Source organism: Mesoplodon mirus (genome assembly GCF_964341445.2).
Source record: "Mesoplodon mirus genome assembly, chromosome: 9".
Taxonomy (NCBI): domain Eukaryota; kingdom Metazoa; phylum Chordata; class Mammalia; order Artiodactyla; family Ziphiidae; genus Mesoplodon; species Mesoplodon mirus.
In genome coordinates, this window is record NC_138985.1 from 31,832,008 (window position 1) to 31,855,331 (window position 23,324).

The 23,324-nt window shown below is 43.2% G+C and overlaps 1 pseudogene across 1 annotated transcript; it reads right to left on the bottom strand.

The window, feature by feature from the left end:
- Window positions 1-11,092: 11,092 nt before the first annotated feature.
- Window positions 11,093-11,462, bottom strand: LOC309810649 (mitochondrial intermembrane space import and assembly protein 40-like; annotated as a pseudogene). Its single transcript has one exon. The product of its transcript is annotated as a mitochondrial intermembrane space import and assembly protein 40-like (transcript).
- Between the last annotated feature and the right edge of the window lie 11,862 nt (window positions 11,463-23,324).

Here is a 23,324-nt window from a genome sequence, read left to right on the forward strand (position 1 = left end):
GAAGTGGCAGTTGGGCTTTTTTGGGTCTTTTGTATCTTTTGTCCAGAATTTGCCCCAACTGCACGTGCACACAGTTATTTTTAGTCCCATATAGTTTCTTTGTATCTTGTTGCTCCAGGAGCCGATTGTCCAGGTGCAAGCACGGCAGCCCTGCAGCAGAGGGTCCCAGGTCCCAGCCTGTCTCCTTTTTGTTGTGTTTTGTGTGAAATCCGTTACAGAATGGAAACCTTTTGGACCTCCAACAATGGCAGGAGTACAGATCAGTGTTGTTTTTCTGGATATGAAAGCTGCAATGATCTTTAACATAAAATCTTTTGTAAGCTAGATAACCAGCTGCAGCTGTCCCAGCAGCAATGGTAACTGGTGCTCTGGTAGTTAGACATGTCACTCATACACGTGCACAGGACACTGAGCACGAGTGGGTCTGTGCAGACAGCTGGAGTCATGTGCGAGAAGAGTGCCCGTGAACTACCACCTATCATGAGTGTACCGTGGGGTTTTCCAAAGGCAACATGATACATGATGTCATAGCGGATTAAGTAGAGAAGCAGCCAGGTGAAGATTTGCAAAAATATAAAACAATGCCCCTTTTCTCATGCATGTTATTTTTTTTAACATCTTTATTGGAGTATAATTGCTTTACAATGGTGTGTTAGTTTCTGCTTTATAACAAAGTGAATCAGCTATACATATACATATATCCCCATATCTGTTATTTTGGTTTTGAAAATAGTTATCTTTCATAAAAATATGTTGTGTATGTTAACCTGTAGCATGTAATTTATGTTAATATATTGACAAATGAATAAATATTAAAATGTTTTCAGTTTGAATTTCTAATTTGGTACATATTGATAGATATTGCCCATACAGAAATTATTTTGGGTCCTCAATAAATTGTAAAGGTATAAAGGGATTCTGATACCAAGCATTTGAGAACCACTGCCTTCAGCAAGCTGTTGCATCAGGCATATTTCACTTAAGGGACATGGAGCATTCAAAGCAGTACAATGTGTAGGTGAGCCCTGCAAAGAGCTGCACCCTCACCTGCTCATGTTTGTCACTTCCTGTAGTCTTTTTTTACTAGGTCTCCCTATGACACTAATGTATTTTGATGTCATTTGTATAATTTCTTGCTTTGTGGAACTCAATTTGTGATTGGAAAATTATGATCAAAGAAAGGCTAGGTGTCAATTCAAACATGTAAAAAGAGAGTTAGGAGATCCTGATCCAAATTGTGTGTGTAGTCACGGATGTATCAATAGATTTAAAGCTTGTGCCAAAATTTAAAACGTAAGCTGGATGTTAGTTCTTCCATGATAGCTGTAGAAACCAGAAACAATTTAGATTGTAACCAATGTCGGGTTTTGCAAGCATTTGCAGGAAGAAGTGGTGGTGGATTGGAGGGCATCTTTCTCTGCTCCTGTCCCTGTGGCAGCTCTCAGCACCGGTCCTCTGTGGCAGTGCCCCTGGGTGCTGAGGACAGGGCCACTGTTCTCGTGGGGATGCTTCAGTGGCTCTCACCAGAGGAGGGCGTGGCGATCTTTGAAAACCTTTGAGTCAATGGGCAATTTCATGCTCTCTTTCTACATCAGATCAAAATCTATCATGACTGCCCAAAATATTTAATTTGCTTTCTAGATCTCTGCAGGAATCTGTGGGACGATTTAACTTGTTCTAGACTAACAGATAGATAAAAAGGCAAGGGTGAATCCAGCAGTTGGTTAGATCACAGAAAAGGCTAAGGGGCAGACAGCACTGAAGTGGCCACAGGCTCTCAGCATGAGCTCATCTGGAATGCCCCAAAACATGAGACAGAAAGGTTGACTCAGCTCAGCCATCTCTGAGAAGGTCTGGGGACACGCAGTCAGCCCCAGCACAGTCTATTTGCAAGGAATGTGTCTTCCTTTACCCTCTGAGGGCCAGGTGCAACCATCGGGCCCAGGAACAAAGCCTCAGTTGCAGACGTGGTGGGATTCTGAGAACAATGCGGGGCAGGGGCTCATCCCCAGCTCAACCCGGATTGGTCCTTAGAAAAGAGAATGTCATCATTTCCCGACCTCCCACAGGAAATGATGAATTTATTACATAAGGATGTTATTTGTACATTTAAATGAGCAATACTGAGGAATGAACTTCTAATTTAGCAACACAACATAGTTTTATATTATGTCAGTTCTACAGAATTTTACATTTCCTGTAAATACAAACTGTACATCTCTTCCAAAATTTATTGCCTAGATGTTACATTGTAGGTGTTCAAGTAAAAAATGAAATGAAGGGATATGTAAATAATTTAACTGAAACTGAAAACAGGTAAACTATAAGTAATTTAGACTGCATTTGAGACATGGTTCTTACTAACTGCACCTTGCATATAATAGTTTACTAAACATGCATTTATTTGACTTTTTTTTTTTTTTTTTTTGCGGTATGCCGGCCTCTCACTGTTGTGGCCTCTCCCGCTGCGGGGCACAGGCTCCGGACGCGCAGGCTCAGCGGCCATGGCTCACGGGCCCAGCCACTCTGCGGCATGTGGGATCTTCCCGGACCGGGGCACGAACCTGCGTCCCCTGCATCGGCAGGCGGACCTTCAACCACTGCGCCACCAGGGAAGCCCCTATTTGACTTTTAAAAAATAAGAATTAGACATACATCTATATCACGATCTATAGAATTCTCTAACGACAGAACTGATTTCAAGTTTTTCTTATGTTGTAATGATTAAACTTTTCTTCCTGGCACTCAAGTACAAGGATAATCTCTATTCCCACAAGAGTTTTCGAATCAAATCTATCTATATATCTATATCTTTGAGTTGCTCTCTGAGCAAAACTGGGAGGACCCATGCCTCTGCATTTTGATCAATAACAGTGCTTTACAAAACACTGGAAGGAAGAATGGGCCTCATGGATAACTGTGCCCTTCCCCTTCCTTCCTCCAGACCAGGCACAGCCCATGAGGGTGGCAAAGGCAGCGTGGTGCCCTGCGAAGCAGATGCAGTGCCGGAGGAGCAGACCCCCCCTAGAACATAGGAGACGCACTATAAAGATTCCCATAAATATTTGGTGGCGGGGTGTGGTTTGCAGGTAATGAGCCAGTGAACTGTGACTTCCAACTGTTCATGAGAAGTTCCTCATAAGCTAGGGGAACCTGGCCTACCTGATGCACAGAGCAGTTGCAGAGATAAGTTCTTTCCAGGAAAAAATATAGGATTTTTCAGTAACGAGTACTACAAGATAGCTTTTCTACTCAGGTGGCTGCTGTGCCTCCATCTAGCTAATTATTTCCTTAGCTCTTCTCCATGCAAAAAAATAGGGCTCTTGGGCTTCCCTGGTGGTGCAATGGTTGAGAGTCTGCCTGCCGATGAAGGTGACACGGGTTCATGCCCTGGTCCGGGAAGATCCCACGTGCCACAGAGTGGCTGGGCCCGTGAGCCATGGCCGCTGAGCCTGCGCATCCGGAGCCTGTGCTCCGCAACGGGAGAGGCCACAACAGTGAGAGGCCCGCGTACCGCAAAAAAAAAAAAGAAAGAAAGAAATAGGCCTCTTCTAATGCAAACTGGACTTCATTTGGGACAATCCTCTCATTCATAAGGAAAGAGCTGGCTTACTAGCTAGCTACCCGATCTCCTTAGCAGATAATGGCATGGAAAGATCCCCCTCCTAATCTACATATTGTGCTATATAAACTGTCCAGAATAGGCTAATCTGTAAAGACAGAAAATAGATGAGTGGTTTCCTGGGGCTGAGGGGAGAGGGGATTAGGAAGTGATGGTTAGGAGATATGGAGTTTTTTTTTGCAGTGATGAAAACGGTCTAAAATTGATTGTGGTGATACAATCAATTGCACAACTCTGTGATATACTAAAAACCATTGAATCATACACTTTCAATGAGTGAATTATATGCTGTATGAATTATATCTCAATAAAGCTGTTACACACACAAAAAAACAGTTGAGGGACTGATAGTCAGGCAGAAGAGTGCCATGATCCAACTCTCCACCAACACAGGTGGGTGCAGGACTGTGCTAACCTGTACCATGTGAGGTGGAGAAGCTCAAGACACCTAGGCTCTATGTTGGGACACAGATTTATTATTGATTTTTGGCTAAAAAAAGGCTTTGGGAGTGACATCACATAGCATCACTCAAATGTGCTCTGATATGGTCTCCATGAGACTTAGTACGGTGACCAGAGGAAGAAAGAGAAGGAGAAAGAGAAAAAGAGAGAGATGGCATAATACACCCTAGGCCCTTCCTTGGAATTTTCCAAGTTTCTTTCCTCTACCCAGGATTCTTGAAGACTGGATGTGCCTTCTGGGTGGGGTGCCCCAGGCCCTGGCAGGACATACAAGGGTCCGTTCCCATTTCTTTTCTTCAGGGCACTTGCTCCCTGCAGGGTCCAAACCAGATGCCCCAGAAGCTCTGGGACTTGTGCCTCTGGAGATTCCCTAGGGTCCCCCTGGCTGGACCCAGGTTCTAGGAGAGTGGTCTGGAGAATGATTAGGCCTCAGAATGGGGCTGATACACTGACTTGGGGTGATTCAAATTGTTTGTGTAAATAATGGCCCTGCAAAACATTACTTGCCTTGGGCCCTATACACCCTCCTGTATGTATTTGTCAATGAAAACTCAATGAGTCATCAAGCTAAGAAGGAAAAATTGAGAATTTTGAAATTGAGGATTATAACCTGGGAACTGTTCCTCCTGTTAGAAGTTGAAGGCACAGTCAAACACATTTTCGAGACAAAGGATCATACATAAAAATGACATACTGATATTTTACATAAAATTCACCAAAGACACACTAGTCCAGGTAATCATGTACAAAGTGAGAAGCAAGTCACCATGACCCCCTACAGACCTGGGAAAGAACACTAACCTTTTAAGACATTCCATTGCTAGCATCAGAAGAAAGGAAAAAAATTGATCTTTACCATCGAGCAGGCGCTCCCACTTTTGAGGAGGTCTGGTTAATGTATAACGCAGATACACACTGCACCTTAAAGGGGGAGGGAGGTCTCCCTCTCTCTCTCTCTCTCTCTCTCTTTTTCTCTCTTACTCCTCTTCCTCCTCCTCTTTCTCTTTTTCTTTCTCTGCTATGTGAGGACACAACACGAAAGCAACCATCTGCAAACCAAGAAGAGAGCTCTCCCCAGAGCCCAACCATGCTGGCACCTTGACCCCAGACTTCCAGCCTCTAGAACTGTAAGAAAATAAATTTCTTCTGTTTAAAAAAAAAAAAAAAAAAGGGAGAGGGAGGAGGCCCAAACAGAGAGAATTTTATGCTTAAATTTTCTTGTCTTGCCTTAAAATGTAAATTTTATTTCAGCACCTTCCCCTACTTCAGAAATAATGTTAGTAGAGAAGAAGGAACACCATGTTTACCCCTGTGACTGTCACAGTCTATTGTATGGTCAACTCTTCTTCAAAAGGGAGTCAAGAATACACAAGAGTACAGCATGGGGAATACAGCCAATATTTTTAAATAACATAAATGGAGTATAACCTTTAAAAATTGTGAATCACTATATGGTACACCTGCAACTTATAAAATATTGTACATCAACTATACTTCAATAAAAGAAAAAGAAAAGAAAATATGAGAAACAAAAAGAATACACAAGGATATACAATTTCTCTTCCAGAAATGGTGATGGGAAGACTGGGTATCTATAAGCAAAAGAATGAAATTGGACCCTTTTAAACCTGTTGACTGAAAAAAATGCACAAGCTAAAAGTTGAGAATTATGTTTTATTTGGTGCACAAAACTGAGGATTTAAGCTCGGGACACAGCCTCTCAGATCGCTCTGAGGGACTGCCCCGAAGAGGTAAGGGGGGAACCGGGATACAGAGGAGCTTTTGCAACAAAGACCAGGTAGTCAGGACATCAAAAGATTACTGTTAATGAAAGAAAACCAGACATCTCAAGTTAAGGAATTTAGTGCTTTTCTATGTGTGGGAAGATGCAAGAGTCTGGGCTCACTGGAATCATTCCTTTGATATGCACCTCAGCTATCTGGGGCCAGTGTCCTGTGCTTTCTCATCCTGAGTCTCTTCAGGGTACAAGTCAGGGGGTGGCTGCAGTGGCTGACTCCTTGATGGTGGGCATCCTGTTTCTACCCTGAGTTCCCTTAGGGCTCACCACAGGGCGGGCTGTAATGTGATGGCTTGATTTGATCCTTTGTTTACTGATATGGGACGGAACTTTTTTTTTTTTTTTTTTTTTTTTTTGCGGTACGCGGGCCTCTCACCGCTGTGGCCTCTCCCACTGAGGAGCACAGGCTCTGGACGCGCAGGCTCAGTGGCCATGGCTCACTGGCCCAGCCACTCCGTGACATGTGGGATCTTCCCAGACTGGGGCACGAACCCATGTCCCCTGCATCGGCAGGCAGACCCTCAACCACTGCGCCACCAGGGAAGCCCCTAACTCTTTTTTTTCTTTCAGGTTTTATCAGTGTTATCTGCAGGAGGATTTGACCTCCTGCAGATAGTTTGGTGAAATCGTTCCCCCATTATAGAAGCCAGAACTCCTGTATATATTTTATGTTTTTCTTTAGCAATAAATCATGAATGTTTACCTCTGTCCTTAAATATCTCCTATAACATGATTTTATTGGCTGCATAGTATCCCACTGTATGACCTATCAGAACTTATTTTATCACGTCATTATGAGAGATTTAGTTGTTTCTGTTTGTTTTTATGAGTAACAAATAATAAGATATTAATGGCCACTGGCCATTCACCAAAGTTGAAAGCAGCTCTTTTGCCCCTTTCCTGTCTTCCCATTTCTGTTCCCTTCTAACCTTGAAAGAACCTAATTAACCTGTTGATTCTTTTCCTAGATAAGAAGAAGTAAGAATGAAGAATTAAGTAAAGAATGACTAGCTCTCTACCCTCAAGAGACCTTCTTAGTAATCCTGCAGGCAGATCACACAGACAAGATAACATATGAAGAGAGGGTCAGCCAGTCTGCACACAATGGAGAAGGATGCAGAACCCAACCTCCTGCCTCGATGATTCACTGAGATTCTTCCCCTCCTTCTGTCCCTTCAAAAATTATAATGGCTGAGCAGAATCTTTGGAGTTGGTCTTGGGACATGAGTCCACCTTCTCCCCAGATTGCCAGCTTTTCTGATTAAAGCACCTTTCCTTCCTATTGACACATGCCTCTCGACTATTGGCTTTTGAGTGGCAAGCAGCTGAACTTGAGTTCAGTAACAAGGTGATCATGTGACAGTACATGGCACTGCCCAGCTTTGGGTGGCACCACTTACACTGTACTGTGCCTGAAACATCCGTAGAAGCACATCTTAGAATACACATAGTTCTGTAGAGCTGTGCTGTGCTGGGGCCATGTCTAGGAGCCCAGGGACACTGTCAGGGAAAAGGAGGATATGAAGCGCTAGAGAATCCCAAAGAAACTATGAGTTGAAGTCTTGGAACTAAATGATATCTTTTCTGCTAACCCTGAAATTACTAGTCATGCCTTTATGCGTCTGCCTGTGGTGCTGCTGAGAAAGTGTGGACTACATACTGTACCAAAGTCACTGGCTTCTTTCTACTTTCACGCATCCCTGCTTTGTCTCTGAATCTCTTACTTTGTCTGACCCTTCCAGTCCCCTCCTTCTCCATTGCTCTCCATGCTCAGCTCCAGGAATTAGCGTGGATCTGTGTAGGTCTTGGTCCAGAGAGTGGCACCTTGACCACAGGGTGTTTGTGAAGACTTGCCCAGGGAAGAAGACAGCATTCTTTATTGCTGATTATATTGAGGAGCTCTCCTGCTGAGAAGAACTTGGCTTAGAAGAGAGAGCATCTTTACAAAAAAATGACATAATTATAGTTTCTTTACTGACATGGGTATGTTACAGATTCTTAATTAGCTAAGAGACCTTTGGAAATAACGAGACTTAAGAATTACATTTACTTTTGGCTGTGTTGGGTCTTCCTTGCTATGCGTGGGCTTTCTCTAGTTGCAGTGAGCAGGGGCACAGGCTTCTCATTGCGGTGGTTTCTCTTTGTTGTGGAGCACAGGCTCTAGGTGTGTGGGCTTCAGTAGTTGTGGCACGTGGGCTCTAGAGTGCAGGCTCAGTAGTTGTGGCACACAGGCTTAGTTGCTCCGCAGCATGTGGAATCTTCCCGGACTAGGGCTCGAACCTGTGTCCCCTGCATTGGCAGGTGGATTCTTAACCACTGAGCCACCAGGGAGGTCCCACGTTTACTTTTCTTTATATTCCTTTCTAGGATTAGGGTAACATCTTGAATGAAATTTAAATATAGGACTATAAAATAGAACAATAAAATACTTTCTATTGGAAAGAAAGAAATAAGAAAGGAAGGAAGAAAGGGAAAGAGAAAGAAAGCAGAAAGGAAGGAAGAAAGGAGAAGGAAGGAGGGAGCAAGGGGAAAGAGCAAGAAGGAAAAAGGACAAAAGAAGGGTGGAGGGTGGAGTGAGGGAGAGGAAATACTTTGTGTGGCTTCTCAAATCAAAGCTCCTTCTGGGGGAAGCCAGTTGGGGTCCCATAAGCAAAATGCTTGATGTGTTGTCTTTTCAAATGATCATTAATATAATATTCCTACAAGTGACTACATTTTAGACTGTTAATTCTTACTATATACACAGTTTTAGGTCTTTTATCTCTCCATCTGTGAGGGAAAGAATTGGCAGGGGTAGGGGTGACTCATCTTGGTAATTTCTTCTAGTCCTGTATTATTTCTCTGGCAATATGAATATCATGGAATTCTATCTGATTGGGCAAAAAATCTCTCTATGTTCTTTTATTATTATTTTTAGTAAGTTATATCTACCCAGAATTCATATCACTAGTGGAGGCTTCAGTTCTTAAAAAGAATTGATTAAGTAAGATTGATTCCATCTGTACTTGGTCCTGTTGAATATAGCATTCACCCTCCTCCTAGCACCAGGTTAATAAAGATAGTGAGAAAGTCCAATAGAACCCATTCAGATTAATAAGGAAAGATGCAAGAGGAAAGTTACAGTTTGGCCATCATGGATCTCATTAATGTAAAGTTTATTGTTACCACCACCAATACAATCAGATGTATCCTTATTAAGAGGGAAACAGAAGGAGATTTCACATACACAGAAGAGAAGGTAGTGTGACCCTGGAAGCAGAGACTGAGTGATGTGGCCCCTAGTCCAGGAATGCTGGCTGCCACCAGAAGCTTGGAAAGGCAAGGGATGGATCTCTCTTATAAGACAGAAGAAGTGCAGCTCTGCTGATACCTTGACTAAGGCTCAGTGATATTATCTTTGGACTCCTGGCTCCAGAAACATGAGAGAATAAATTTCTATTGTAAGCCACTGTGTTTGTGGTAATTTGTTACAGCAGCACAGGAAAGGAATACACCATGCAATGGAATGCTATATGGCAATAAAAATAAATGAACTGCTCCACACATAACTCGGATAGATCTCAAAAACATAACACTGAACAAAAGGAGCCAGAGTCAAAAGACAACCCACTGTATAGTTCCATTTAGGTAAAGGTTAAAAACAGTCAGAACTCATCTCTGTTGTTAGAAGTCAGGACAGTGGTTGCCTTTGTGGAGTGGACAGTGACAGCGAGGGGCATGAGGGGTGCCTATGGCTTCAATGATGTTCAATCTTTACATCTAGGGTTGTGTTCAACTTTGTGATGGTTCATTGAGCTGTAATCTTATAATTTAATTTTAATAATTGATTCTAATTTAGTTATAATTAATGCACTTTCTATATGTGTATTTCACTTAAAAATTTATTTTAAAAAACTAAATGAAATCTGGTCCAGCTGCATCTGGTGTGAGTCTTCCCCACCATCGTCTCTATAGAGACTGTGGCTCAAGGGCCGGGATGGGAGTGTGGCTGCACCTGCTCTTTAATCCCCTTTCCCTTCTGGACCTACCTTGGTTTGGATTGTTTCAATCTGACGCTGGTGGCTTCTCTGCTATGCCATTCTCTGTGTAGATGGTATGTGTGTTTGATTTGGGACGGGGCAGCATTCAGCTTCACCCTGACCTACCCTTTATCACAGAGTATTCCCTCAAAAGGGGGCAACTGTGTGTCCCGTTAGCCACACCAACAGTCCAGGTCTATAGCATCTGTTCAGGGCAGGGCTTGCCGTCTCTGGTCCTGTGCCTGGGTGACCTGAGGGCTCCTGTCTCCCCCAGCACCTAAGCTCCACACTGGAATGCCTTATCCCCCCTTCATGTCTCCAAGAGCTTCAGAGATCTGGGCTGGGTGGAGGAGTAACTCCCTTTGGTTCTCTGGCACATCCCGCAGTGGGTCCCTCTCATCTTGCTGGCATGGGGGGCATCAACAGGGGAGAAAGAGGCCAAACTTTTTTTTCTTTTTTTAAATCAGGTTTTTCTTTTAATTGACACCGTTTCCTTTCTCGGGTGCTACTTTGGTAATGATTTAGGTCCCCACCTCTCAGGACCACTGCATCTGAACAGGCTGAGACAGAGCCAGTGTGAACACAGACCTCAAACCAGGGCTTTCGGAATAAAAAGAACAGGAAAAAACAGCCTTTCTCTTCACTTACAAAGGGAGTCCCTCAGAGGGTCCAAAGCTCTGTTTTCCAAACGTAGAAAACCTGGAGCTCAATGCAAACTGGAAACCAAAATATATCAGAAAAGAAGCAGAACGCCCCATCATATACTCAAGGTCTGATCATCCCGTCTCTTCAACAGGAATGGCCCTACTCCATCATTTTTAAAGGAAGATGTGTGTTTCTATTTCACTTTCCAAGTAGGTATAAAATCTACTAAAAGGGACACAATGAATCAGAATAAATCAGCTCACTCACAAGAGACACTCCCAGATAAAGATTTTTGGTTGCTGAGATTATTCAACACATTATTTCAAAGAGAATTCAACAGTGGCAGCTACATTCGCTGATAGGTTATGTGAGACACACATACATACAACCCATTTTTCAGTGTATATGTCAAGGCGCCAAGACCCCTGATCAGCTCAATAAGTTATTTTATACATTACAGTGCCCAGAACAACAGAGGGAAAGATAATTTCTTGGAGAGATTCATGTGCTCTGAAGGAGGTTGGAGCCCAGCGCCCCGCGCCTTCGTTAGCTGGACCCCTCCTTTTCTTTGGTTGTGATGGCCTCAGAGGCAGCCGATTCCTTTAATCGATCTGCTGGCTTCTCCTCCTCCTGGGGATAGAGGTCCGGGTACTGCTGCATGCACTCCTGCATGGCCCGGAACTGGTCTACACAGTCTGACCCCTTGACATCCTCTGTGCTGCAGTGGAAGCAGGAAAAGGCCACCCCCAAGGCACGGGCAGTTCCAGCTGATGTCTCCGTGGGGCAGGATAAGTCCATGCTCCTCGTACGGATCACTGGGGTCATCGGCCACCAGCTCCGCGTTGCTTGGAGTTTCATGGTTTTCTTTGGCCACAGATATGATTTGATCCTTCCCCTCCTGCCGGCAGCAGGCCATGGTGCAGCCGGGTGCTCTGACCTCACGCCATGACCTCTCCACTCCAGAGAGGCCAATCTTTTTTTCAGGCACTTCTAATTCTCCTAAATAATTCTTCTAGCACCTCCTTCCTCTCCGGGCTCTGGGTGGGGATAGGTAGGGGAGAAGCACTTCCTGCTTCTCTGTAGAAGGAGAAGAGAGAAGCCTCTCATCATGGATGCTAGGCAAGATCACAAGGTAACTCAGGGACCTACCCACCCCCACTCCTCCTCTGGTGAGGCAGGTGGAAGCCACAGGTCTCCTTTTTAGTTTGGGGCGGGGGGAGGCTATAGATGACCTTGACTATAGTGGGTATACTCAGCACCTTTCTGTCCTTGGTATTAGACTTTAGTCACTTATTCTGGGGCAACTGGAAAAATCCCACTGGATCTGTTGTCCCAAGGACCACTGCCCCAATCTCTGCAGATAAAAGAAGACTCAAAAGATGGGTCCAAGCAAAGTGTGCAGGCAATATTCCTTCTCCCAGAAGTATCTAAGAATACTAGAAGATTGGCTCCAATCTTTGGTAACTTCTATATTTTTATAAGCTTGTATATTTTTGTCTGGTTGGACCCCCAACTATAGTTGTAACTAGAGGAATGAATTATCTTCATATTCCTTGATCCCTGAAAGTTTACTTGTAATTGAGAATAATAAACCCTCATTCTACCTGCATTCATCTATGTTGTTACACTGGGCAGGTAACACTTGGTTTTTTGTCATTTGCAATTCTTCTTTCATGCCAAGACTGTTCTTTTGCTCTAATCAAGTGGGTGATGTCCCATCATCATCCACTAGTTCCATGGTTTCCTGGAAGAACTCACTTGACTCAAGACACTGATTTGGCCCAAGGTACATAAAATCATTGCAGAAGATACTTGGATTAGTTCTCTCAACTTCTGCTGTGTTCTCAGGGAAACATATTCTGACTTCTCTCTCCTCCCCCTTTCTGACCTTTAGTCAGTGCCTTCCACTGGCCAAATGCTTCAGGAAGCCAGAAGGTGAGAGAGCACCAGGAATCATGCCCATAAGGGTCAGCCTCCTGAGGCCCAGAGCAGAAGGCCGGGGTGGGGGGATGGATTGAGGGGTTAGAGCTGGGGAGGAATAGAGTGTAAACAGCACAGATGTCCCTTCTACTAGAGAAGCACAAAGAATCCAGGTCATTCCAGACCTTTAAGGAAGAGCCCATTGGCTTGTAGATTGCACTAGTCACCGTCATTTGCCCCTTGTCCAAGCCCTTGTGGTTCCTTGGAGGTGGGGCTTCCTTGGCTTCATCCTGTGCTATGGGGCTCCTGCCCAGGCGGGGCACCCTGACCACTCCCCAAGCTCCATTCTCCTCAGGTTTGCCCTGTGAATGTTCCTCTCTGAGCTCCTGCCAACTCTCCAGGGAAAGCAAAGGCATGGAGGACGGGTCCTGCCATTCTAGGATCTACAAATAAAATAAAATAAAACTAGCTAACCCTTTTCAGTCAGTTTGGGAATAAACTTTTAGTAAAATTGGTCATGGTAAAGTTTATTTACCACATTTTAAAAGGAATTGATTCCTTGTGACAAAAATCTAGAAATTCAGAGTTTACCTACTGTTGCTTATTTCTACTAAGTCAAAATTTCCAGATTTTACAAGGTTCTTCTGTCAGTTCTACAAAATCTCTAACAAACGTTTTTTCTTGTGTGTAGAATTAATTGTTGCCAGTATTTTGTGTTGATTGTTTCTGATGGTGATATTATAATTTGGATGAAAAATTGACACTTGGTATTTATTTCCTTAATAATCTTTGAGAAAGTGTGTACAGTTTTGCCCAGGAATTTCAGGGCTGCAATATTCCTGATGATTGGTCTAATATTTTACTAATTCGGTTTCTGCCTATTCTTATCTTCCCTTTTCTGGCAATGTTCTAATTATCTATTAAAAAACATGCCTATATATATGTGTATAGATAGATAGATATAGACCCTGACTTTTACCCATAAACATTTTATCATGAGCATTTCCTCAAACTATGCTATAGTCTGCCAAAATGTGATCTTAGTGGCTGTGTAATATTCCACCTAAAGGAACCACCCTAATTTCTTCAGGAGGCCCCTATTTTTGGACTCTGAGTTATATCCAATTTGTCCATATTATTAATAACACTTGGAAAATATTCTTATTTGTAACTCTGCATGTCTGATTGTTCCACTATAACTATTCCTAGAAGTATAATCAGTGGATCAAATGATGTGAAATTTTAAAGGTTCTTGAATCATTTTTCCAAAAGATTTTCGTTGGGAAATAATTCAAACACAGAGAAAAGGGGAGAAAAACACCCAGTGTTATACACCATAGAGTATTACTATATTATTTTTCCCTGAAAAATGTTTAAAGTTGATATTAGAAAATGCTCACTTAATCATAAAAATAAAAATCAGTGCAAACATTACATTCAACAGCACAATTCTCATAAAATTGACATTTCTCCAAAGAAGCCATAGAGATGGTCAAGAGGCATATGAAAAGATGCTCATCATCACTAATTATTAGAGAAATGCAAATCAAAACTACAGTGAGGTATCACCTTATACCAGTTAGAATGGCCACCATCAAAGAAGTCTACAAACAATAAATGCTGGAGAGGGTGTGGAGAAAAGGGAACCCTCCTCCACTGTTGGTGGGAATGTAAACTGGTGCAGCAACTATGCAGAACAGTATGGAGATTCCTTAGAAAACTAAAAATAGAGCTATCATATGATCCAGCAATCGCATCCCTGGGCCTGTATCCTGAGAAAACCATAATTTGAAAGGATACATGCACCACAGTGTTCACTGAAGCACCATTTACAATAGCCAGGACATGGAAGCAACCTAAATGTCCATCGACAGAGTAATGGATAAAAAAGATGTGGTACACATATAAAATGGAACATTACTCAGTCATAAAGAAAAATGAAATAATGCCATTTACAGCAACATCGATGGACCTACAGATTATCATACTAAGTGAAGTAAGTCAGACAGAGAAGGACAAATACCATATGATATCACTTATATGTGGAATCTAAAAAAAGGGTACAAATGAACTTATCTACAGATAATAGAGTTACAGATGTAGAAAACAAACTCATGGTTACCAGGGGGTGAGGGATAAATTGGGAGATTGGGACTGACATGTACACACTACTGTATATAAAATAGATAACTAATATGAACCTACCATATAGCACAGGGAACTCTACTCAATACTCTGTAATGGCATATATGGGAATAGAATCTATACAAGAATGGAGATTGGTGTTTTTATAACTGACTCGCTTTGCTGTACAGCAGAAACTACCACAACATTGTAAATCAACTATACCCCAATAAAAAATTAATTACTTAAAAAAATGGCCATGATTCTGTAACCCAACCGCCAGCTTGCCCCCCAACCACCACTCATCGCTCCTCCTGACGTCCTGGCGTGGCTTGCCTGCCGAGAAGCGGGGGTTGCTCAGTCTTGAGTCTGCGCCTGTGCCATCCTCTCAGCTGTCCTCACTTCTCCAGCCTCTTCCTGCCCATCTGCTGGTCGCCTTCAACGGCTGGAGGGTGGGTGTGGGAGGGAGCGCACCTCCCTTTATGCTCTACTCTTCCATTTTTTCTTAATGTCCTAATTCCTTTATTCCCTTTTGAAATTGCTATCTTTGCCTTCTCCTCCCTGTTTATTTTTTTCTCTATAGCCCTTACCAACATTTAAAAATACTATCTTTTTTTGGGGGGGGGGTCTGTATACCAAAATGATCTAGAAGCAACAAACACCAGATCTGTTTTTTTTTTATTGAAGTATAGTTGATTTACAATATTGTGTTAATTACTGCTGTACAGCAAAGTGATTCAGTTATACAATACATACATTATTTTTAAAACAGTTTTTTCCATTATGGTTTATCATAGGATATTGAATGTAGTTCTCTGTGCTGTAGAGTAGGACCTTGTTGTTTATCCATTCTGTATATAAAAGCTTGCATCTGCTAATCCCAACCTCCCACGCCATCCCTCCCCCTTGGCAACCGCCAGTCTGTTCTCTATATCCGTGATTCTGTTTCTGTTTCATAGATAGGTTCATTTGTGTTATATTTTAGATTCCACAAGATAGGTTCATTTGTGTTATATTTTAGATTCCACATTAAGTGATATCGTATGGTATTTGTCTTTCTCTTCCTGACTTACTTCATTTAGTGTGATAATCTCTAGTTGCAAGAGCTTGTTTTCTAAATCCCATTTCTTACAAAAAGGAACCAGGACTCCTTGAAGAAATATTTGAAGCTAGGCCTGGGACTGGGGGAGTCTGAGGTGAGCCTGGGATATCATCTTGTTTTACCAGAAATCAAGGAAGAATTCAGTGAAGGATAAATCGGGTCAAAGGACACAGGATTTGCTCAATAACACTTACCAAAAACCCCAAAAAACCAACAAACACATGGTCTGGAAGAGGCTCCCACTGCCCCAAAATGGGTCAGTTTGTCAAAAAGAATAATGACAATAGTAAGTCATAATAGTAAAAAATTTACAATTTTTCACGAGTCCATATAAAATTGAAAAGCAAAAAGAAAGAAAAGGCAGAAGAAGGCAAGTTCTTATTTACAAATGTCAGCGAATAAATTTAGAAAGAATGGTAGAATTTTAAACAGCACCCCTAAGTGATCATTAGATAGATGATAAAACAATGAGATAAAATGTTGTGGGAACAGGATGTTATACACAAAAACCCTTATCCCACAGATTACTTACAGATTACATAGGTTAATTACTAATTAGATAGGGGAAGATGTGGTTTTAGAATTGAGAGACTGGTTGGTTCCTTATCCAAGTGATCTAATTTATCAGCACCAACAGTGAGAAAACCTGACATTTTGGAATTCCTGACGTGGTACAGTAAGAAATATTCAATATCTTCTATTTATACTCTTACCGAAAGAATTTGGCTTGAATCTCATCACAAGGAAACCATCAGACAAATGCAGAATGTGGTTAATTTAAGAATCTGGCCCAGATTCTTAAAAAAACAGTCAGTTATCATGAAAAGGAAGAAAAGGCAAGGGGTAAGTTTTAGACTAAAAAGAAACTAACATTTAATAGCTTCAGTGTGTGAACCAAGTTGGATCTGGGGTGGGGCAGTACTTTAGATGACATCTTGGAGACAGTTGGGGAATATGAAAATGATTTCTCTCTTAGATGACATTATTGAATTATTTTTGTAGCTATGAGAATGGTATTGTGGTCATGCAAGAGAATGTCAGTCTTAAGAGAAGAATGCTGAAGTATTTAGGAGTGAAGTGACATAACATCTGCAACTTACTTTCAAATCATCCAGAAGTTTTAAATACATACTTATATACACATACAGATAGATATATACATATGGTTAATGAAAACCTGGCAAAACACTAACCACAGATGGAGTTAGGCAACTGTATGCAGATGTTTGATGCTAGCTAGAGAATATTGAAATGTTGAGCACTTCTGGGAAATACGACTAGTCCCACAGTTCTTGGGAAAGCAAAGAAAACAAAGTAATAGGTAAACTTTCCATAGGAGATGCTCTCAGGATACTTCCCAGGTCCCAGACTAGCTCCCTGTCCTGAGAACTCAGCTTCCCTGCAGGCACCTCTACAGTGGGAACTTCCACAACCTTCTAGAGAAGATCCATCCCCAGCTCCAGCCTTGCTTTTGAAGCCCTCACTGCAGGCCTTGGGCTCTCCAGGTTACAACCAGCAGTGGCTCTCAGACGCCCTGCCTCAGGGCTTGCTGTGAAGGCCTAGGAGGACACTCAGCCCCTGCCCAGGAGCAGTGGAGCTAATGCCCCTGGGGGCAACCCAAGCCTCAGGAAGGTGGAAACCTGTGGACAGATGTCCCCATCTTCCTGTGAGGCCTTTCTGAGGCATTTTCCCCCAGGCTCTTCAGAGGCTCCCAGGTGGATGAAGCTCCACTCGCCTACAGCAAGTACAGCTCAAAATATAGCCTCTGTTGACTTTTCTCCCTTCCCTGCCTCTGCCCAGTCTCCTGCATCTGCTTCCCGAGACACTCTTTCCAAATAAACTACCTGCACCTATGAAACTGCATTTTGGGGAACCCAGACCAAGTTACCTACTCTGGGTGTTGGATTTATTTCCTCACCCACCGGTACATTCCTATCCCATTGGTACATTCGTATTGTATAATAACCACTTTAGCATGCTTCCGAAAGTCTGATTTAATCAAACTATACCAATATCAAGTTGCAGAGGACGAGCTGTCAGTCCTGTTGGGCTCTTAGCCAACCGCTTCCTAGCTGTCCATCTGTGAACCCTTATACCCTGGCTTCAGTCACTGACCGTCCCCTGATATTTGCTTTAGCAAGATGGTTTTGGATGAAGGAAACCCCACTAACTACTATTTTATATTGAATTTTCAAGCAACTTTCAGGTTCCACAAGTTACATTTTTTCCTTCGGCCACGGGTCTAAAAAAGGACAACAGAGCAAAGAGGAATGGACCGTCCTCTTCTTGGTAACAAAATCAGTAACTACTGGAACCCCAGGCCTCCCTCTAGTCCCACACCACTGCTGGCCTCAGCAAAACCCTGAGGCCTGAGCACTGCAGCTGAGTCTCCAGGCCCCGCCGTCTGATCATGCTCGCTCAGCGACCGTGTGCAGGCTGAGGCACCATGGCTCGGTTTCCCTCAGAAATATTTTTTATTTTAGAATTCTGAAGAGTACAGTTAACACAATGCTCATATCACATTAGCCGTTATGTGATGGCACAGAGTCAGCTGTGCCCCTGTGGCCAGTGAGGGTCACTGTGTTGTTTCCTCATCTTCCCAAGTGCTGACCAATCTGTTTATTCCACTGCTGTGGTCCTGTTTTCTGCCATTGCTGTGTGTTCATCTGAGTGGTTTTGATCCATGTTGGTTGACAAAAGGCACTCAAGTGATGTTGCTGTACGTGCCCACCAGGTGCATGCCAGGGCCACTTGAAATGCAAGTGAAAATGTAAGTTTTATGGCACATTTATGGAGCTACTGGAGTGATGAGTTAGCATAAAATCAGAAATATACGATTGTTGGAAGTTGGACTTTTAAAACATTTTTATTGTATATTGGAGTATAGTTGATTACCAATGTTGTGTTAGTTTCAGGTGTACAGCAAAGTGGAAGTAGTTTCACTTTTGAGGGGGATTCTCATTCATCATACAACCTGTGAAGAAGTGACTAGCAGTTGTCTGGATAGTAACCGGAAGAAGCTATGGGGATGTATGTCCTTACTGCAGGGGATTTCAAGTGAAGGAGATACTGGGGAAGCACCTATGCTCCAGTGACCAATTTAGCAAGCACTCTCACTTCCAGCAGAGCAGTGCCTGGCTTAAAGGGATGTTTCCTGTAGTCAGAGCACATCCCTTGTCTGTCCTGACCTGCCAGGAATGACCCATCACCTCTTGCTGATGACCCCGCCCACCAGGTCAGCACCTCCTCATTCAGCAGGGCTCCACCCCCGCTGGCAGGCACCTTAAGTGGTCTCTAAACCAGCGAACTTCCTGCCTTTCTAACCTCTTTCTTTCTTTCACGCTTCCATAAAAGGATTTTGAAAAATTCTCCATACCTTTAAGTTGATATCTAATACTTTTCAATTTAGGTTTAAATAGTTGCAAAGGAAGTAATTTCCTAGGTACTGTAAATATTGACAGGATTTATTGACTCTTTGACCCCTGAGTCAAATAAGTGTGTTGTTGATCTTCCAGTTATGTGGTATCTTTTCGTTATTTATTTCTAATTTATTTGCACTGTAGTCAAAGAGTATTATCAGTCCTTTGACATTCCTTGAGATTTGCTTTCTGACTTTTCATACAGTAATTTTTCTTAAATGTTACGAATGTGATTGTAAAGAATATATCTTCAGGCAAATACATAGAGACAGAAAAGTAGATGAGGAGTTGCCAGGGGCTGGGTGGAGGGAGGAGTAGATAATGACCACTAATGATTATAGGGTGTTTTGGGAGAGGTTATAAAAATGTTCTGGGGCTTCCCTGGTGGTGCAGTGGTTGAGAGGCTGCCTGCCGATGCAGGGCACGCGGGTTCGTGCCCCGCGGTCCGGGAAGATCCCACATGCCGCGGAGCGGTTGGGCCCCGTGAGCCATGGCCGCTGAGCCTGCGCATCCGAAGCCTGTGCTCCGCAACGGGAGACGCCACAGCAGTGAGAGGCCCGCGTACCGGGAAAAAAAAAGTTCTGGAGTTAAATAATGGTGATGTTTGCATGATTTTGCGAATATACTAAAACCTACTAAATTTATGCTTTATAAGGGTGGATTTTATGTCCATGAATTATATTTCAATTAAAAATATATTTTCTTCAATTATGGATATAAGCTTGTTAATTATTTTTCAAATCTTCTATTACCTTCTGATTTCATGATCTAGCATATCTTAATTTGTGATCATCATGACACAAACACAAAAGAAACTTCGCTGATTACAGTTGCAGAATGCTAGTGAATCACCTCATTATTTTGAAAAGTGGTACATTGAAAATGATACATAAAGGAAGAAATCAAACAGTTGACCTACTTTTCCTCTATGAACTATGCCAGTGGGTAACCAGATAGTAGAAGAGGGTGGTTTCTTTCTGTGGATGTAGTTTAGCTAACAGATAAAGAAGGAAAGACTGAATCAGAATGCCACCTTTTCACAACTGGTGATGAATGAAGGGAACTAGGCTTTGAATATTTAAATAGTAAACGGCAGATAACTTCAGAGAGAGAGAGAGACAGAAAAAGAGATGGAGAAAGAGAGATAACCTCCTGGAAGTAGAGAGCACCACCTGTGAAGAAGTTTTCCAATAAAAGGTGGATCAAGCCCCCATTACCAGTTTGTAGGAAACACAGAGGCAGAGAAATAGGTTCAATGACATCTCAGGATTCAATCAGAAAAATCCATACTATGGTAAACTCTACAGGACAAATGACTTGGTTTCTTCAACAAGCAAATTGCAGGGAAAAAAATAATGTAGAAGGGGAAGTTATAGATTTAAGAGATATGTCAACCAATCCGAGTGTGTAGACCTTATTTGGATCCTATTAATTCAAATAAACCGAAAACAGATTTATGACATTTATGAGATCAATGGACATTTAAACGTTGACTGGATATTTGATGCTACTGGAAAATTAACTCTTTCTTAGGTATGAGATTGGTAATGTGGCTATGTTTAAAAAAGAGTTCTGATCATTCAGAAAGTCATACTAAACATTTCTAGATGAAATAATGTAACAATTAGGATTTGCTTTAAAATAATATGAGAGAGGGGAAAGTGGATGTTGAAATAAGATGGGCCATGAATTGATAATTGTTGTAGTTGAGCAATGGGTCCATGGGTGTTCACTATATTATTCTCTCTACTTTGTATATGTTTAACCTTTTAAATAATATTTTTAAAAAATAAAAAAATCATTTTTATGTAGGAGTCTTATTACTATTCTCTGGCCTGATCTTAAGTAAACTTAGTGCCCCTATGTCTCTCTTATAAAAAGGAAGATAATATTTACACCCACTTATCAAATATGACTGTTGTGAGTCTTAAAAAGTATTCATGTAATAATGGCCTTGAAGAGCTCTGAGCCATCTGGAGTAGGCCAGGCATGTGACTTCTGTATTTATTCAGACTTTTCTAATGAGTGACTAAAGATGACATCCTAGGAGCTGCGACTTTCCATGGAGCTCTAGGCTGGAGTTCAGACCAGGCCCTGTGGGTGTATGCCTCTGAAGACCAGCCCGTGCCTGTTCTTCCTTGGGACAGCCAGCCTTGTTGTCCATGTCCCTGCCTCTCTTCCTTCCCAGCAAAACCAGACAGAGTTGAGGACTGAAAAGGTAGCTTTTCGAAGGCACTTCTGACCACAGAGTTTCAACCAGTTTCTTAGATTTGAAAAGGCTAAGCCTGGGGGTAGGGTCAGCCCGGTTGGGAGAGCGAGGACATTAAAACAGCACCACTCCTGGTCTCTCTCTCTCTCAGGTGTTTTCGGACTTCTCCAGTCTTCCTCACGGTCTTTGTGTCTGTCATGATGACACATAACTTTTTTTTTTTTTTTTTGCGGTACACGGGCCTCTCACTGCTGTGGCCTCTCCCGCTGCGGAGCACAGGCTCCGGATGCGCAGGCTCAGCGGCCATGGCTCACGGGCCCAGCCACTCCGCGACATGTGGGATCTTCCTGGACCGGGGCACGAACCCGTGTCCCCTGCATTGGCAGGCGGACCCTCAACCACTGCGCCACCAGGGAAGCCCTGACACATAACTTTTAAGAAGATGCCACTGCCTGAGCATCCCTCTCCCTGGTTTCGCTTCTGACCCAAATAGAATCAGCTCAGAATGCTGGTTCCATGGCACACCTAACAGGTCTGAAAGGACCCCTGGCACTTGAAGGACACTCCTCTTGACTCGCTGGGAACCCATCCTTAGGGAACAGAATGAATGGGAGCAGTGTGTGGGGAGTGAGAGGCTCTGCTTTCCCCCAGGATGAAAGAGTAGGGGGTGAGGAGGAAGGTGGCACCAGGACAGAGACCTCCTTGATTCTCATCACGTTTGCTGTAGGTTCAATGCCGGCTTTACGATGGGAAAATAGATGCCCTGAGCTGAGAGGATAGTCAGGAGGCACCGAGGGAGGGTGTCAGGGTCTCTCAGAACCTGCCTGGGTCTCTGACTGCCCCGGGCGGGACCTGTTCTGCCGTCTGAGGAGGACCTTCTCTTCAGTATAAAGAATAAGTGACCACAGCTGGCAACAGAGTCACCTAGAAGGACACAACTTTATTCAGGCACTTCCCATCCTTTCTGGAACAAGGAGGGACCTACTGACAAGTGGATAAACACATTTAAATACTTCTTTAAGGAGGCTGAAGGTCCAATTTCAGACCACTCCATGGTGCAGCTGTCAGATTTAGTAATAAAAGTGCAGGGTGCCCAGCTGAATTTCAGTTTTATATAGACGATGCCTATTTTTGTTTTTTTTTTAGTGTAAGTGTGTCTTATGCAATATTTGGGACATAAGTATACTAAAAACTTGGCTGTTTATCTGATATTTAAATTTAACTGAATGTTCTGTATCTTACCTGGCAACCCTACTCCATGCACAACGTTTTAGTTTTTTCACTTTTCAATTCAGTTGTGACCAAGTGACAGAAGAGACAGTGGATGAGCCATAGCGGTATTTTTTGGATTGATGAAAAGGGATGAGGTCTAGTCTTGGTTCATAATGGGGGAAGCATTTTTCTTCCTAGAAATTTTTAAAGTAAGTTTTCAAATTGACCTATTTTCATCTCCATTTCATACACGTTGCCAGCTTGCCGCATTTTACCAATTTATTTCATCCCTTGAAACGCCCTGAGCAATGTCTGCAGCGTAAGGAGTTCCCAGAGCCTCACAGAACGGGGTCGGCGCCATGGAGCTTGCAGTTCAGCTCAGCGGAAGTGCTGGAAACCTACACTAAATGTTCACAGAAGACGAGGCCTGAGCGGGCTGCGTGAGCGGCGAGGTAGAGGCTCAGCATCCCTCCAGGTGCAGCCCCGCCCCGCGGCGCCGGCCGAAAGCGGCTCCAGGTGAGTCCTCGGCGCTGACGCCGGAAGCGCTCCTGCTCCCAGTTCCGGCGTAGCGCAGACCCTCCGTCTCCCGGCCCGGACCCTGGCTTCTTCCACATGGAGACTGGAAGTCCGAGGTGTACCAGGGCGGCGTTGGACATGGTGAGATGTAGGCAGCACCCGGCTCAGAACCCCGGGGGAGGCGTGGGGAGTGGTGGGGGAGGACGTTGTTGGAAGGACCACTGCTGGGGCCCGACTTCGCTCTGAAACAGGGGTCTAGGAGCCTGGGGTCAGTGC